This window comes from Camelus dromedarius, chromosome 28 (genome assembly GCF_036321535.1).
Source record: "Camelus dromedarius isolate mCamDro1 chromosome 28, mCamDro1.pat, whole genome shotgun sequence".
Taxonomy (NCBI): Eukaryota; Metazoa; Chordata; class Mammalia; order Artiodactyla; family Camelidae; genus Camelus; species Camelus dromedarius.
The window spans coordinates 23,019,050-23,038,652 of record NC_087463.1 but is presented as its reverse complement, the minus strand read 5'-3'; the positions used below and the strand labels follow the sequence as shown (position 1 = coordinate 23,038,652).

The following is a 19,603-nucleotide window of genomic DNA, read 5'->3' as shown; positions in this document are numbered from 1 at the left end:
CATATGTTTCTAGAACCAGTAGAACCAAAGAATATAGCACCAGACTGATAGAGACTTGCTAAGATGACATGACTAGGAGAACCTTTCTCTTGTGACCTGCCTTTCCAGCTGGCACTTCCCAGGTGATGTTCAGCCCTGTCTGTTACTCAGTTGTATAAACACATTTAAGCATCATTTAAAAGCATCATTGAAAGATATGACATGGAACACTCACGAAGCAGGTCTAAAATAGTCCGACTGTATTATCAGACTAGTAGTGATCTAATGAGAAAGAATTCTAGAAGGAAGAGAGACTCCAGACAGCCAATTATGATGAGCATCCTCTCCATCACATCATCATCATCATTAGGAAGGAGGAGGAGGAGAAGGAGGGCGGACGGCTGAATGACAGCAGGAAGGAAAGCCCACCTTCCCGACTATAAGGCCCATGCAGCACCGTTATTTGAGAGAAGGATGCACTTGTTTTACGTTTGAGCAGTTCTGCTGCTGGAGACGATCTGTCAGAGCCCTGTGAGTCCCTGTAACAATGCAGCAATTAACGTTCAAGCAACAATTAATTTCCTCCAGGTGCTATGCCAAAATCTTCATGTGCTTTATCTCACTCCACTCTCATTGCTAAGTTCTGTGTTTGTACAGTGATGATGTCCGGCCTGTGGATGGGCATCCAGAGGACTGGAATATCTTCCCAAGGGGACACGTTGTGGGCACTGAGTTTAGGACGGTTAACTAATTAAGGTCAGGTAGCATGAAGATGGTGTCCTTTCCTGTCTAACCCTAGCCTGGTCCTGCTGTAACTTGCGGAGAGAGAAACCGGGAGAAGGAAAGTCAATAATAACTTGGCTTTCGGAAGTGAAATTTGGGAAAGGACTTGGTATCTGAAAGCAAGGTGGGATGAAACACTGAAGACAAACTCCGCCTGCTTTAAACCTTGCCTGGGACCAGTCCTTGCACCGAATACAGCTCTCCGCCCAGACACTGACTGACACAAATAACCACCAGCCTAATCAAAACCGCTTGTGAACAAGTGTTAACTGTGTTTATTAAAATGTACCCATCTGATGAAATCTTCTAGTGCCTGAAGGAAATGAGAGCGGCATGGCAGATACAATTGGGAACAATGAAAATGAAACCACTGTTTTGAAGAATAATCACCAATGCAATAGGCTCTATCAGGAAACACTTTCGTAATAATGTTACTATTTAGCTTCTCTGCAATGCTTGCCTCACGACCGTGACATACAAAAGAGTCACATATACAGAATGAATTTAAAGACTAGCAGTTAGACGTCTGATCTAGAAAATTACAGATTATAGACCCTTCAAGGTGTATTTTAATTTATGTCAAAGATGAAGTATTTGAGATGCCTCTAAAACTGTTCATTTCTCACATACAATCTTAACTATTCTGAAGTATGAATGAGAATAATATTAGGAATATATTCATTATACAATAATACTATGAAACATGAATGATGTCTTTAATGAATATGACATTCTTTATCATTAATATCTGCAGGTATATATTACCTATATATAACAATTTATATTAAATCAAATAAATGTTTCTATTCCCTTAACTGGATGAAACTAATAGCAAGACATAAGGTACTGAAGTGAGTGCCCCCAGAGAAAGAACACAGTTGAGGAGGTATCGAAAAGATTAGAGGAGTTCATTTTCATTTACAGGATACTTCTCAAATGTATTCATTTTTTAATAAAATAGAATTTTTTGTTGACTACGGAAATAAATTACTTTATATTAAATAATATTTCATTACTTAGCAAATATGATTTTCTGCATCAAATTTGCAGGTATCATAATGTTCAAATATATAACGTAAATGAAGTGACAGCCCAAAGCAAGATATTCTAAACTCTTAAATTAGTGTGAAAATAATCTCAAATCAAATATGATATAACATTTAACAGAGTCAAGCACAAAGTCCTCATTGTCTCCCCCCTTACAATTTGTTCTAGGATTCTGAAATATCACACACCCCACTGCACCGCCTTGATAACCTCACACACCCCAGGTGACCTGGGCCTCCTGTCAGGGCTGATTATTTCAGGATTGGACTGAGCCACACGGAGCCAACCAGAGGCTACACTAAAGGTTACACACACCAATTTGATTAGTCGGTGGTAAGCACTGGACCTGAAATGTCATCAGGATTTTGGGCCAGTTTTGGTCATTTTCACCGCGATATGTTTTGCACACCTGCCCAGCATATACAGCAAGCATGCACGCGTGCAGAGAGGAGCTTGCAAGGTAATCGGACTCAAAAAGATAAGCGGAGGAGTAACCGTCAGAGATAACTGCCTAGACGCTCATCCGTTCCTTTACCGACCTCTCATCATCCCTGCCCTTTCAGGCTCAGGCCGTAAGGCTAGGTGTCTATTATTTGCAACAAACGTCACACAATTTTAGACATTATTACTTAAAGACAGCCCAAAAAACCCAAATCAAGAATTTAATTTGACAACAGTCACTGTGAACAAAATCTGCAAGATTCAGGCAACATATTTTGTGAGATAGCACTTAAAAATTTAGAGCAGTTCTAAGCTAAGCTACTAGAATTGTAGCATAATTTAATATGCATCCAAATAATGAAAATATACTCCATCTCCAGACACTAAGCTAAGTCAGTCAGGAGTATGTTTCATAATCACTTAAACAATATATAAATTTATATCTATAAAATTAGTATTCTGAAAAATAGAAAAATTTTCTGTTTTCAATAATATGAAACTAATAATAACATGAACAATGTGGCCCTGTACACAATCCATATGATTACCAGAATCATTTTAAAACAGTGTATACACAATTTTCAAGAATATATACAGTTTTTTCCCACAGTTAGCATTATGCTGGTTTATAAAGCAAGCCACAATAAATTAAAAAAAAAGGCTGACAGCATTCAATTTATGCTCTCTGACATTGATGGGAAAAGAAAGAACTCAATTAAAAAAGGAGGGAGACCCACCAACAGCTTAAACATGAAGCAAGTTATTAACAAATGACCAACAAAACAAAATAAAAAAAGAAGTAACAGGTAAAATTAGAAAAATATTTTAAACTGAATGTTAATAAAAATATAATACATTAAAACCCATTACATGCAGCGAAAGAGTTGCTTAGAGGGGAATTTATAGGCTTAACATTAGGACGTTTTAAAAACAATGATCTCAAGTTTCATCTGAGGAAGCACAAAGAAGAACAGGAAAAAAACATCCAAACAATAAAGCAAAGTAATAAAAAGCAGAAAGCAATAAAATTAAAATCATAAAATAGAGAACACAATCTAGTCAACAGTAGTTTCTGTAACTAACTAACTTGACAAATCCAAATAATACTGTTCAAATATAAAATAGAAAGAAAACCAGGGGCACTCAGCTAACTCAGCTGGAAAAGCATGAGACTCTCAACATAGAAGGAAAACCCAATAAAAGAAGCATCACTAGAGACACACAAAAAAATTATAATCAACTTTGAATTACCAAGCTTGAAAATAAAAATAAAATGAATAAATGCCTTGAAAAGCATAACTTATAACTTGACAAAGGAATTAAAAGAATTCTAAACAATTAGTATCTGTTAATTAAATTGATTACTAAACTCTGTTCTACAATGAAAAGATCAAATCCAAACATCACCAGTAAATTCTACTAAATATTTTTAAAAGTAACAACACCAATATGCCACAAATATCTGAAGAGAGAAAAATAGGGGAATATTTTCCAACTCATTCTGTGTCACAATTTCAACCTTAATATCAAACCTTGACAAAGACACTTAAACAATACCAACAAAATGCAGATCCACCCTTATTATATAGATGCCAAATCTCAACCAAAATATTAGCAAGTCAAGTCCAGTGACACAGAAAAATCAAAATCCATCATCATAAGAAATCAGAGGGCACTGCAGGAATTAAAAAAAAAAAAGCTTTTCCATTTGAGAATCGACTGATAAAATCCACCACATTAACACACACAAAAAAGGGGAAAAAATAACTTACCTCAGTAGAAGTACTGCTATTAGAAGTCACTGCAGGTATCTAAGAAAGAAAAAAAGAACACTAAGTCAATGATCATACTTAATGAAGGATTATTTAAATCATTTTCCCTTAGAGAAAACAACAATGCACACTATTTCCATTTAGCATTTTATTCGATATCCTGGCCAGAGAAATAGTGTAAGAAAAAAAGATATAGAAGAATAAACATAGGGAAAAAAAAGATATGAAATATATTTTTGTGATGTCATGATTAAAGACATAGAAAATACAAAAAAAATACAAAATAATGGTAATAATTAGTGAACTCAAAAGGTCTTGATACACTATATCTGAATTACATAGTGAATTGCCCAAAGACAATTAGAATGGAATGTGTGCCCTATAGAGCTACCTCACCCTTGTGCCACGTGAGGTTACAGTTAGAAGGTGCTGGCTATAAGCCTGAAGGTGGACCCTCACCAGACACTGAATCCAGAAGTGCCTTGGACATCCCAGCCTTGGACTCCCCAGCCTCAAAAATGTGAAAAATAAGTGCTCGTTGTTTGTAAGCCATCCAGTTTATGGTATTGTTATGGGAGCCTGAATGGATGAAGACAGAATCAAAAAAGGAAGCTGTGGAGAGAAACAAACAAAAAAATACAAAACTGACAGAAAACATTTTAACAGAATGGCAATAGCAATTCCTCACCTATAACAATTGCTTTAAATATATTGGATTAAATTCACCAATCAAATGGTATAGAGTAGTTATTGAATAAAAAAACAAACAAACAAAAAAAACAAAACCGAGATCTAAGTTGTCTACAAGAGACTTATCTTAGATTTAAGGATACACATGGGCTGAAGTGAAGGGATGGGAAAAGATACCCCATGCAACTGTGAACCAAAAGGGGCACAAGTGGCCATGCTTATGTCAGACAAAATAGACTTTCAGTCAAAAATTGTCACAAGAGACAAAAAGGTCACTACACAATGAAAAACAAGAGTCAGTTAATCAGGAAGATACAACAGTTATAAATATATATACACCAAACATCAGAGCATCTGATTATATAAGACAAGCATGGATATAATTCAAGGGAAAAATAGACATCAGTACAATAATAGTAGAAGACTCCAATAGCCCACTTTCAGTAATAGATCATCCAGACAAAAAATCAATAAAGAAACAGCTGACTTGAACAACACTATAAACTAAGTGGCATGACAGACATACGGAACATTCCACTTAACAGCAGCAGAATACATGTTCTTCTCATACACAAAAGCATACATAAAACATTGTCTGGGATTGATCAAATGTCAGGTCACCAAACAATTCTTAACAAAGTTCATAAGGTTGGAATTATTCCAAGCATCTTTCCCAACCAGAATGGAATGAAACCAGAAATCAATAACAAAAGGAAAACTGGAAAAATCATAAATGCTTGGAAATTAAAAAAACAACACTCCATTGAGTAAACATTGAGCCAAAGAAAAAAAATCAAAAGCGAAATTAGAAAACAAGACAAACAAAAATGAAAACACAGCATACCAACACTTACAGGATGCAAAAGCCGCCCTAAGAGGAAAGTTTAGAACAATAAACACCTACATTAAAAAGAAGAGAGACTTCAAATACACAACCAAATTTCACATTTCAAAGAGCTAGAAAATAAAGAATAAACTAAGCTCAAAGTTAACAGAAGGAAGACATAAAAAAGATTAGAGCAGACATAAATGAAATAGAGAATAGAAACAATAAAAAGGTCAATAAAATTAGGAGCTTATTTTTTTTAAATATAAACAAAATCAAGAACTCCTTAGCTACAATAACTAAGAAAAATAGGGAGGAAAAAAAAAAGAAAACAAAACAAAGAAATAAACAAATGGGACCTAATTAAATGTAAAAGCTTTTGCACAGCAAAGGAAACCATTTACAAAGCAAAAAGACAAGCTACTGAATGAGAGAAGGTATTTGCAAATGATATGAACAGTAAGAGGTTAATAGTCAACATAAAAACAGTCTATACAGCTCAACATTAAAAAAAAAAACACCACAATTAAAAACAAAAAATGGACAGAGGAATCGAATAGACATTTTCCAAAGAGGAAATGCAGGTGAAAAACAGGTACACGAAGATGCTCAGCATGGTAGTCATCAGGGAAATGTTAATCAACCCACAATGAAACATCACTTCACATCTGTCAGAATGGCTATCATCATCAAAAAAAAAAAAGAAAGAAAAAAAGAAATAACAAATGGTGGGCAGGATGTGGAGAAAAGGGAACCCTAGAACACTGTTGGTGGTAATATAAATTGGTGCAGCCACTGTGGATAACAGTATGCAAGTTCCTCAAAAAACTACCACATGTCCCAGCAATTCCACTCCTAGTATGTATCCGATAAAACCAAAAACACTAATTCAAAAAGATACAGACACTCCAAAGTTCACAGCAGCACTATTTACAATTGCCAACGTATGGAAAAAACCTAAGTGTCAATTAACAGATGAATAGATAAGGAAGATGTGGTATATACTTACAATGGAATACCACGCAGCCATAAAAAGAATGGAACTTTGCCATTTGTAGTGACAGGGGTGGACTCGGAGGGCACTATGCTAAGTGAAATAAGTCAAACTGAAAGATAAATACTGGATGGTATCACTTATATGTGGAATCTAAAAAAATAAATAAATACATAAAAAATAAATGAATCAAACAAAAGTGAATAAAACAAAAAAGAAGCAGACTCATAGATGCAGGGAACTAGTGGTTACCAGTGGTGAGAGGGAAGTGGGGAGGGGGAGATACAGGAGTAAAGGGGAAAATGATTATTATGGGGTTATGTAAAATCATCTGTGTGAAACTTTTGAAAATTGTAAAGCAATTGTCTGGCTTATTTAATGAGCATGATGTCCTCCAGGCTCACCCACCTTGTCACAAATGGCAGGATTTCCCTCCCCACTGGGCAGGTGACACTTGTGCTGGGTTCCACCTACTGTCTCTCAGTTTTGCTTTCTCCTTCTGTGTACTATTCTCAGTAGCGCTGGGACTGTAAACCTACCATAAACCAATAAACAAGCCAATAAGGCAAGAATCAAAATCCCAAAACTCTCTTTCTGCAGTCCCGGGAGCTGCCTTTCTAAAATGTGCTGCCGGGGGCGGGGGTGGGGGTGGTTTGATGGACAAATGGAAGGAGTTAGAAGAGGAAACATTTATTTTTTGTTGTTGTTCCTGGTGATTCCTATGTTAATGACAGAAGCAGCACTGAGTGACTTGGCAGTGACCTCAGGGGGACAGCGGCCCCCCTTTTTCTGCTCACTGGTGGTGCCCTTCCAATTGCAGCTGTGCTGGAAACCTGGCCTCCCAGCAACGTAATAGTCTTGAGGGCTTTTGGTTTCCAACCGAGCAGTAAAAGCTTCGTGATCTTTGACAATATCTCTCTTTTCTCTTGTGCCCCTCCAGCCTTTCCAACACATTTGTAACTAACTCATTCGTGGAAGTTCCCTGGATTAGAAATACCTAATTTCTCTTTACCTGACTGGACTCCAACTGATAAAAGAAGGTTGAACCAGAGTGAGGCTGATTTCAACTCAGATACTGGATTGAATCAGAAAATGCTATTTCACTTGTGATATGAATTCAATAAACATTATTACCATTATTGTTACTGGTGGTCATTATCACCATCATGTTAGTTATAGAAAGTGGCTTAAAATGACCACTTTTTATCCCATACACTTTTTCTCCATTTATTTTGTCTGTTATCACTTTTAGTAATAATTAATACTGAAATTTTTACCCTTTTCCAATGATGGATTCCTAAATAAACTGTTTCCCCTGTGAAAACTGTTACAGATAATATACCAGGTGGCTTCATAGGTTTCTGGATATAGAGGTTTTCTAGAGCTGTGAAGGGATTAAAAAACATTAATCTGAATCCTGTCCTTTAATTTTTCTCACCAAAGGTGGGAAGCAGAGCCTTATATTCCCTTATATGTTTCTGCAGAACAATTTAAAAGTTCTCTGTAGTCAAAAATTGACAAGCCCATGCCTTAAATCCTACCTTCCAAGATATATCAAGGGAAGAAGGGTGATGCATTGCTGTCCACGCATCTCAATGAAATGTTTGAATTTCTAGAATTCCTCTAAAAATAGTTAGTCCAAGTTGACTATTTTCATTATTGCCATTGATCTAGACACGTACATAGATATGGACACACTCTTCTCTGAAATTGTTTAAGTGATTAAGTAGTCAAGGTTGCTAGCTTCCAACGACAACAAAAATAATCCAGAAGCAGTAAGCTGAGAAACAAGGACAAGAACATTATTGCTCATAAAAAGAGTAATTAAATGACAAAGTGAATACACTTCTTATGGTCCTACAAAACTGGACTTTTATTCTCTCACCCAGACAGCATTTTAATAAAATCACAGAGGTCAGACAATGATTGTTTGCTTTTGTAATATGATTCAGACAAACGCTAAAATCGAGCTCAATTTATAAAAAAAAAAAAAAATACACCTTGAAAACTTCATTAACAGGTTACCCGCAGGGCCAGACCCCCAGAAGGCATATTTGATACAACAGCATTGTCACAGCTGGGTATTAATGGAAATGCTGAGGTGTCCAAAGGAAGAAAAGCTGAGACTGTTGTCACAGACGGCAGGTAATCGTGAATGCCTGTTCTTCTTACAAAATGCACCTGACCCCAAATGCTGAGCAGCTGATAAAAATGGCCATACGAACCTCCATAAATCAAACCGGACTTATTCCTCTTGCAAAGTTTTTTTAGGGCAGGACTATCATAAATGAAACCCGTTAAAATCTGGGGCACATTCATGCCAGACCACATACAGTGACAACAGTGTATATAACATGTGAAAAAGTCCTTCCACTAATTTAAATGTCTTGTACGTTTAAACAAACATTTTATTACTGAGAATTACCAAATGTGGACATTTATTACTGCAGATGTAACAAATGGACTAGAAAATACATTTATGGACAACTTCTTAGTTCTCAAACCTAAGACATTTTAGTCTCAAAAAAAAAAAAAAAAAAGAACTGCTAATGCTATTGTACCCTTGAAGGCAGAAAGCGGAGTTTATGGAGGGTGAAATAAGACTTACTAAATGATGAGGCTCCACTGCCTTTACTACCTAAATGAAATGCAAAAGAGCTTGATGGTGAACTCAAGAGTAAGAAAAAAAAAGAGCCTAGGCTATCAGAGGTTTTCACGAATTCAAGGCAATGATCTCAATGTTTATCCAAATAGGTCATGTCATTCCATCAATCAAAATACATTGACTCATTCCTTTTTCCATTTTAATCAAGTGGAAATAAGCATTTAAAAAAGATCCTCAACTTCATATACATGAAACTTGCAAAATCAGTATCAAATGATGCTTCATTGCTATTTTAACTGTCTAGAGTATTACCCACCTTGTTCAAGGAATTTCCTTGACCAGCTAATAGAGGTATAAGACCACATTTATAAAAACAGGAGTATTTATCTAAAGAGTTATAAGCTACCTTCACAGTAGTATTAAAATATATAAAATTTTATATCAAGTGACATAAAGTCTTTTTATTGAATTGCATCAATTTATGTCCAGGTCCTCTTTCGCTCGGTGATTTTAAGACTTTAACTCACTGGAATCAGGATTGTTCCTGATTCACTGAGCTGCTTTTATCACCAAAGCTCAAGGGACACCTGTGGATGACAGGTGTATTCTTACTGTCCAGAGTAGTCCTTCTTCCATGCTACTGTATCCTCCACGACATAAATGACATACTTTATCTCCCTTACCGACTTTTCGATTATGCCTATTTATGTATAAAAGTAGAACCTATTTTCCTACATGTATCCTAGCAACCGTTCTTGATTTTAGTCCTAACCCTCATTGATCAGAATATTAACTGTAACATGTAAAATTAGAGTACAAAATTTTTGAGCATGGAAATAAAGTAGAATCAATCTAAGAATTATAGCATAAAAAGGAAAATTTCAGTTGGTTCCTCACAAAACATATAAAAATAGGTTGTGCTTTAGAATTAGTACTTACTTTATTACAGTATAATTTCATTCTTCTTAGTTTTAAGGATCTGCCAAATTTAGGTGTCTTTTCAAAAGTGCCTTCTAGGTGGAATGTGAAGATACTGTTTAATGAGTTCAGTCTCGGTTTGAAAAGATGAGGAAGTTCTGGTGATGGACTGTGATGGTGGGCCAGTAATGTGAATGTACTTAATGTCCTCACGGTTCTGTCCACTTAAAGTTAAAAAGGGGAACTTTATACTATGAATATTTCAACTAAAAATAACAGGGGCAAGTATACTCTTTTATTAAAACAGAATCTGTAGGTTTAGAAGTCATGTAATTTCACTCCTCATATCACCCTCCCTCGCGATAGTAAAAGATTCTTCCGGTTACTGTTCTCTCATTGGTTGTGGAAAAGAGTTCTTAGAAGAAGAGCTATTATCAATTCAAGGAGCTCTTACTGTCAAGACCATGCATTCACATTTAGAGATGTTTTGGAAGAGCTAGATTCGAAGACACAATGTGTGCACATGCTCACACGGGAAGGGTCCCTCTGCAGTAAGACCCACACTGCCATGAACAGGGTGGAATGATTTGATTTATTTTCTACTCATTATCGAGTGATGTGGTTCGATTGTTTATAGAAGACACTTTCGAAAATAAAATAGATGTGTCCTAAAGCAAAACCGCCAATTGCTGGAACATTGTGCTTTCATATTCATTCATTCATAGAGAACACACTGGGCACCAAAATGAGCTGACGGGGAAACAAAGATAAAATAAGAAGACAAAACATCAGGAAGCTGACCAATCCCTGAATGGATGTTTTTTTCTCATAAAAATAGCTTCTTTAACACCAAGACCTCCTTTGTTTAATAATAATGCTATAAAGATTTCTCATGTACTGCCTCAAGGCATCTGTGAAATGGGGATAATGGTTGTATTTGCCTCACAGGGTTATTATGAGAATTAAATGGGTTAATCCATGTAAATGTCTCATTGTCAGGCACACACTTAGAATCAGCAAACACTGACTGTTACGTTCATTACTAGTCGTATTATTTAATTCAGGATAAAAATACCAGTTTCAGAAAGGACAGAATCATTCAGCTTAAATATTTCCAGCTCTACACTGACACAGGAAATACCTGGCAGAGGATTTTGTGACATGAAAATTATTATTTTAGGTAAAAATCTCTTTCAACAGTAATCATTGTTCAAAAGAGTGTAAAATTTAAAAAGAAAATAAAAATAGCATTATGTAGGTAAAGGCTCAAAATAAATTAGTATATGCCAAATAAAATGCCTAAGACACTAGAAAAGTTGCTTTCTAAAATCATTACAGAAGAATAAGATCAAAAATAAGATAAATTATTTCAAGATATTTTTGTGAATAAGACAGGGGTATCTGGGACAAATGGTAATTTGATGAGTGAATCCATTCCTGATACAGCCGTACCCTACGGACGATGAGTAATGAATTAAGATCAACTAAAGGAAAACTGCTAATGACTTGCGTCATTAGTCTCTTCTGTCGTGTCATCAGTCCTGCTGTTTATCACATCCTGTGCTGTTTATCAGTACGGTTCATTTTTTATCATTTGCCTGTTTGATACTGAGTAAACCATGGTTGTCAAATTATTTAATGATACAAAATAGAAAGCATAGACTCTGTGAATAAATGATAGTTTACAATGATGGAGCAAATCTCTCTGATGAAACTATGTGGACAGCAATCTACATTGCTGGACTTGTAACCAGACATTCAAGTGAAGAAGCTCAAGGACACAGGTAGTGGAAAGATTTACTCTCTGACAAGTTACTTATACTCCTGTGGCTGCAACTGGAATAAGTAACAGTACTCTTCTTTGGGTTGTTTTGAGAAACAAAAGACATTGTCTATAAAATGCTTCCTGAGGCCCCAGGCATAGGTTGGGGGGACTAAAGAATTGTCAAATATTTTAAACAGCAGAATGTGGGGGAAAAGAAAGTATAGTTTTGAGTCTATACGAGCTTGTTTATAAGCCAACAAAACAAAGTAACTGCAATTTTTTTTTCTTTTAACTGTATAAAACAAATAGAATGGGTAAAGAGACAGACACAACTTCTGTAGCACACCGTTCAGAAGTGCCATGTTTTGAAGAGGAGACTGAAAAGCTGGCACAGATTTGGAAAAATATAATCAAGATGGTCATAGGTTTGGATCCCATAAAGCAAAAGAAAATAAAAGTTGAAAGATGCACAGAACAAATTTTGGAGAAAATAGTATTTCAAAATAAAACTTGGATTTTTTTTAATACTTCCTTCATAAACTGTTTCTTTCTAGACCATAAACTGGGTTTTTTCTATTTCTCTTTTAATCATAGACAATAAAGATGAACAGATTATAATTTAACACAAGTAGCTTTTTTGCCAATTATCTCATTGATGTTGTGTATAGGATTAAGAACATATCTCACTATGAGTTATACTATAATAATGACTCAAATTCTGGGGGAGATTCAGAGCCTCTGAGATACAATGGAAGCTAGGAAATTTTCCTATACCATGAAAAAGAAAAATCACTTACCCCAATACATTTCAGGCAGTATCTTAGACCCTCTACACTTTTATTCATAGAATCCAATTTAATAATCTTTGGCCGAGAAGATCTTTAATGTTTGATGAATTCTGATTTTTAAAAAATTTCCAATGTGACCAAAGCATCATGATGTGACAAATATCATTTTAATTGTTCTGATTTAGGATTTTACTCTGTTGTTTATTTTTCCATGCAATAAATCCAAGGACCACAATAAGCAATATAATTTTACATGATGTATTACACTAGTCACTATAATTACCTCCAAATTCTATATTCAGTGAAAGTATAAAAAATATACCCAAGATCACAGAAACTTTAATTCTCATATGCCCTCTTTGAAAAGATTATTTGAAGATTGAAAGAATAATTGGGAACAGCAGAGGATATTGGAGCCAAGAAACAATGCTACTAAACCATTACTAAAATAAAACGAATTCTCAGATGACAGCTGGCAATGGACCTGTATCTCCAAATCAGATATTTCTAACCAAAACTCAGTTAAAATTAATCACAAGCATATTTTTTAACAACATGAATACATTTGAGGGCCAAGATACTTTATTTATTATAAGGATATCAGAAACTCCAGAAATATTCCAAAAATCTATAAAGTGATTTCCTATTATTAAGCAAATTTAAATTGTGGATTATTTGGTGGGAATTTTATTGTGGCAACTCATTGTTATATATTCATTCTTCCAAATATTGCTTTAGGATAACTTGTCAAGGGTCAAATACACACCACCTTTTTTTTTTTTAGTTTCACCATGTATGTCCTCTTCAGCTCATCTGAGTTAATATTTGGTGATGCTTGTGTGCACATGGAGTGTGTGTACGTGGTGCGGGGTATAGGTGGGCGTGTATATAAGGGGGCAGTAACTGCTTTCTTTTCTCTTTGCCCTCATGTAAGACTTTAAAAGATCAATTTAGGAGATGAAGCTTTCTTATTTCCCAAAGATCACAGTTATTAACAAAGCATGTGCTTATTCCCAACACCAAACCAGAAGACAGCGCGGAAATGTCCTTACTTTTTGGCGAGGAGGGGAGTATGGATGATAATGAAACCTGTTTCTGCCAACTTCCACCTCTGCTGCTTTGGCTTCCCATATTGACCAAAGATGCAATCCTCTGGGAAAAGGTATGTCCTCATTTTCTTGCCTTATTCAACGTTAAAAGTGGTCCACAACATGTTATGATAAGAATTTAGCAGTTGAGACAGGATCAATTATTCCTCTTATTCAGAGACTCAGACCTTATAAACAGACACAATTACCTTAAATATCTTTTTTTTGGTGCACGTGAAGGCATAGATACATATAATTTTAATGTTAAAAAAGAGTCTCTTTTCCTCTCTGTTCAGATCCTTAAAACTGTGTAAGGAAAATTTAGATTTAAATTTCCTCTGTAACTCCAATTACTTTCTTCCCATCTTTCCATTTTTTAAATTATATGTCTGGTACCTTGCATGGCCTCATCTCAAAATCCAAACCTATATTTTCTACTCAAGCACAAGGATTTGGGCAATGGAGCCAGACTGCTTCTATTACCAGTACGTAGTATTTATACTTCGTTTGACGGATAATGATGGTGCACTAGAGCTAGCTGGAATCTTTACATCCAATCTAAAGTCTTTGATTCAGAAAAACACAAAAGAATATAATTACATAGCCTGTATTCCAAGAAAACTAGATATTTTTAAACATAAAAAGTAAAAATTAGCTTAAATAATTATATGTCAGGATACACAGCTTCTTAGAATTTTTGTTCTGTCTTTTGCTTCAAACTTCTCGGTCAGAATGTGACATAATTTTTCTTAAACACAAAATGCAGTAATGCCACTTGTTGAAATTTTTCTCCTTGGTTATATCTTCAAGTCCTGAGGCATAAATTTAATTATCACAGGAAATACGTTAAAAGTTAATCTTGTTTTAATGGTAATTTTTCCAGGTTTTCATAAGGATAAATCATTACTTCAACAAACATTGTGAGTGCTTATTCAGTCAATAATTAAATGGCTATTTGTTGTTTTTACACATATAACACATGTATATTATGTGTGTGTATATACGTATATTGGACTCTGACAGAAATAGATATGAGGTCTGTTTTCTGAGAATCCGGAGTTCACAAACCAGTAAAAACAGAAAACTTCAGTGGAGTATTTTCAGTACCCTGCTGCATTAAGCTATGAACTGAATGTTGTCATCGCACAAAGGAAGGTAGATATCTCCTTCTGGGTTTGTCTGGAAATCCTCAACAAAGGAAAAGTTTTTGACAAAAACCAAAAAAAAAAAGATTAGGTTTTGCTAAATATGGAAAAATTAGACAGCTGGGTGATAGGACCTTCAAGCTGAGTGGTTAGCATGTAGATGGATTTTAAGGGAGAGTTACAATTTCAGTACATTTTCAAAATAAGATTCTGATCCAGTGAGACCTAAGAGTTAGATTAGGGAAATCTATGAAAGGTGCTACAGAGAATCTGCTGAGGATTTTCAATTGTGTGAAATTAGTTGAGCTCACAATCATGTACTGAGAACTAGGACGTGACATAAACTACAGTTACAGGCGGCATTAGACTCAGCGCGTCCCATGGCCTTCAGAGAACACTGATGCTGGTTCTCACTTCTCTGAACAGAGTAACTAAACTTCTTGAGTAGAGCACCCTGATGTTTATCTGTAACCTCTCCTCCTGGCAGAACCCATCAGAGAACTAAGGCAAATTTTTGAGCTTGTAGACCCTCCTTAAAGTTATACATTAACAAACCTTGTAGCTGGGAGTTATGAGATTCTACTTAGGCTAGAATTCCCTGCAGAAGTTATGAAGAACATGTACCCCCTGAGGTAGACTGAAGATTAAAGCCTTCATTCTTTGAGTTCTTTGAGGTACATGAAGCTGAAGAAAAACAAATTGTGTGAGAATTTAAGAAGACGTTCTCCCTTATGTCACTGGTTTGCCTTTAATAGCTTGGCTGGCAAATAATTATATATTCATTTCTTTCAAATACAAAAATAAATTCGTGTTATAATTAGAAAAACACTACAAAGGTATATAAGTCATATATATCCCTAGTGCTTTGGTTAAATTAAGTATGAGTCTTTCTAAAGTTTAATGTGCATAAATTTACTTATTTTCTTTATAATCATATTTCAAAGTGCTATATACACTTTTTCTTCAACTTCTCTATTGATAAACTTCCTTTTGTTTTTCTTCTTTTTAAAAAACTCAATTTTTCTCTTTTTCCTCCTTTTTTCCTTCTCCTCTTCCTCCTCTATCTTCTCTCTTTTGGCCAAATTAAGGTTTTTTTTCATTTGTCTGTCTAGTTTGCTTTTGTTTCTTTAATTGGTTGTCAGCCACTTCAAATAATACTAAAATAAACTTCCTTCTACAAGTATACTCACATATGGGGATTTTTATTTTGTACAAGGGATTTAAAAAGTTTGATCACAAGACGAAATTTTAATTTCAAAAGGACTGTGATGTAATTTTCTTATATAGCTGTAGTAATTCTTACTCCCTTTCAGAAGTATGTGAGAATGTCTATTTCCCCAAAGGCCAGAGGCAATGGATGCTGCAGAATTATTCCTTCCTTTCTTGATCAATTTGTTATGTGAACATATATTCTGATTTACCTTTGTTGAATTACTAATGCAATAGCATTTTTTACTAATCTTGACTGGGTATTTACATTTTTTGAACAATGATTTGCCAGTTCATGAGCTTTAGTCATTCCTTAATTATACGGTTTGTTTTCTCCGTTTAATTTAGCTACTTTCTGTACATTATAAATATTAACTTATGTTCGTTTTTAGGAAGTCATTTTTTTTTCTAAACAAGTTGGGAGAAATGTTAGTCCTCGTTTATGATGCCTTTGATATATAGGCTTAAACCATCTTTTCTAACCTTTGTTTACATTAAATCTGAGCAACATGTCTTTCTTCAATTTAAGGCAATTTTTATATATTAACTATTAATATAGTGCTGACCTGGGTCTTAGCTTCCTCTAAATTATCATAATATGCATATTGTTGGGCCTCCTCTTTGTGACCACTATGTATATATTTTGGATTTTAAATATTTGATTTTTACGTATTGTATGTCTTATATGAATGTGAATCTCCTGATACACTAAATCTGTTCTATTCAGGGTAGTTTCATGAGCTCCATCATCCAAAATATGAATTATCTCTGAGGAGAGGGATACTCACTCAAAGCGCAAACTCACAACAACATCTTGATCAGAAATGTAATGAGAACCTTTGATACATCAACACGTATTAGGGGTTACATTCTGTTTCCCCAAAAGGCGTTGAGGCCCTAACTCCCCAGTATCTGTGAATGTGGCCTCATTAGGGTATTTGCAGGGGATCAAGTTAGGCTGAAGTCATGAGGAGGCCCTAATCCAACATGAGTATGTCCTTATAAAACGGGGAGATTCTCAGGGGGAGGGTAGAGTGCAGTGGTAGAGCGCGTGCTTAGCATACACAAGGCCCTGGGTTCAATCCCCAGTGCTCCCTCTAAAATAAATAAATAAGTAAACCCTCGCCCCAAATTTTTTTTAAAAAGGGGAAATTTGGATACATAGACAAGCAGACAGGGGGAACGCCATGTGAACTTGAAAGCAGAGTTCAGCGTCTAAAAGTCAATCAATGCCAAAGGCTGCCAGCAAACCACCCTAAGCTAGGAGAGAGCTCAGAACATATCCTCCATCCCAGCCTCAGAAGGAGCCCACCCTGCCAGCACCTTGACCCCACATTTCCAGCCTCCAGAACTGCGGGAGAATGAAGTTCCGGTGTCTAAGCCATCCACTTCAGGGGGACTTCACTACCAAAACTCGTCAACGAGTGCAACATCTAAACTTTATGAGCGAAAGTCCATGTCAATGTTTTACATAAATAAAATTCAGTATTTTGATTCAACTCCAAATTCTGTGTAACATATATTCCTCCAAAACGTTCTTTATACACTCTGAAACTGTATAGGGTCCCTACATGAAATGAATATTGATTAAATTCTGTGGATACGTATTAATATTACTAAGAGACTATGTACCACAAGCCTATTTGTAATTACTTATTTCTTTTTTTTCTTATAATTGACATATGGTCCTATTTAAAGTACACAGGACATTTAAACTTTGCCTACATATAATATATATATACACACATATGTTAATGTCCCTTACATAGGAAACAAAACTTATATTTACAACAGTGAAGTTCAGCTGACAGATCATTCAAGGAGCTCTAAATACTGCATTCTGAATACATTGTTTTCTGGAAGATAACTTTGAAATGATATGACAGCTTAGCAAGATTTTACCACCGTATCTCTTCCTCTTCCTCCTCAACCCTAATCTTCCTTACTGGAAACCATAGAAACAGGGATAAAATAGTTGTGACAACATCTCAGAACTTTGTCATCTTTTGCCCAAGTTACTTTCTTTAGCCTCCCAGCTCCCATACTGACAACAGAAAGCTGACACTCAACCTTCTCAATCCTAAATCCATGGCCCTTTTCTGATATTAAATAACACAGAATATCAACCACTTGATAAATCTTGAGCCTCTAGCTTAAATCCCTGCTTGCTACCCTACTCCTTCTTCCTTTTTTTTTCCCCAACGTAATAAATGAAGCAAAAGCAGATTAAAAAAAAAATCTTTCAGAGAAAAATAAAAGGCATTTCCCCTGGTTATTAGAAGTAAATTACTACCCTGAATCATAATGCAGAAATATAGGACGGCTTTGGATCTCTTATTATTATTGGTGTTGAATTATTCAGTGGTACCCATTAGCAATATGATAACGTGGTGATTTTATACTTAGACTTCCCTGTAGAGGACACCAGCAGCTTACTTTGAATTCCTGACAAGTTAACTGTGCACTGACTCAGAAACTATTAAAACCGGTGACCAGAATGAACTGGTAAAATCTAGTTTCACTTTTCAAAAATCCATGCCTAGAAAAATGTTCCTCCTTACCACTGTCAGATGTGTCCCCGAACACTCCGTCCTCCCCCTCCCTCCTCCTCCTCATTATCATTACTATCATAATTACTATTATCATCACCACCATCAAATAAGCAAGTCAAGAAGGTATCAATTATGTTTAAGAGCTAGACTGTGCCACTTTTCTTATAATGCATTTTTCAATCTGAGATGGCCATTTTTTCTCTTTCTAATTTCAGATTTTGTAGAGGAAGCAGATATATATATATTTTTTCTTTATACACCTGCACTGTAACTCATAAACTGTCAAGTGAATCCTTTTGCACTTTTTAAAAAGCTGTTGCTTTTTCTGGTTGCTTTATTGCAAAGGTACCAAATTTAACCTTGCAGATATGACATCATGTCCATCTGTCTGACAAAAAAGCAAGTTCTCTTCCTTAGTTTTTCCAGAAGGTTTTCTGTAACTTTTTTTGCCCCTATAAAGAGAGATTAAAAAAGCAAAGAAAATCCTAGGAGGGAGATATATGTCTTTATACATGGATAGATTTTTTTAATTTATATTAGTGAGGATAAAAAAGAATACCATATAAATTTTACACAAATCTATATACTCAGTGTGTCCGAACTATGTAAATATAAAATACATTCACTATGCCATTTCTCTCTCAGTCTCTCTCTAAGTGACTGGAGTATTAACAATGATCATCTGATTTTCTTTGGGTTGTGAAGTAATACGGAGTTTTAAGTTCTCTGTTAAATTTGTTAGTGTGCTTTTTAACCTTTCCACAACATGTGTGCATTTCTTTTAATATCAATAAAATATGTTAAATTTATGAAATAAGTCTATATTCTCTACCTTATTAATTAAAAAATTTTAATGGAGAGTTTTTCTAAAAAGCACAATGTCATAAGAAGTACATATTTATGTGTTTACATGCAAACATTAAGATGAGAAATTAAATGTAATATGTACTTTTCATACAATATTTACTGTGTAATTCCATTCATACTTTCAAAAACTGCTA

At 35.1% G+C, this 19,603-nt stretch overlaps 1 long non-coding RNA gene across 1 annotated transcript in view; it reads right to left on the bottom strand.

The window, feature by feature from the left end:
• LOC135319514 (uncharacterized) overlaps positions 1 to 19,603 on the bottom strand; it is a 577,974-nt gene that overhangs the window by 385,992 nt on the left and 172,379 nt on the right. The window contains exon 2 of the long non-coding RNA XR_010378162.1: positions 4,023 to 4,061. This is a non-coding gene — a long non-coding RNA (uncharacterized LOC135319514). The remainder of the gene's footprint in view (positions 1 to 4,022; positions 4,062 to 19,603) is intronic.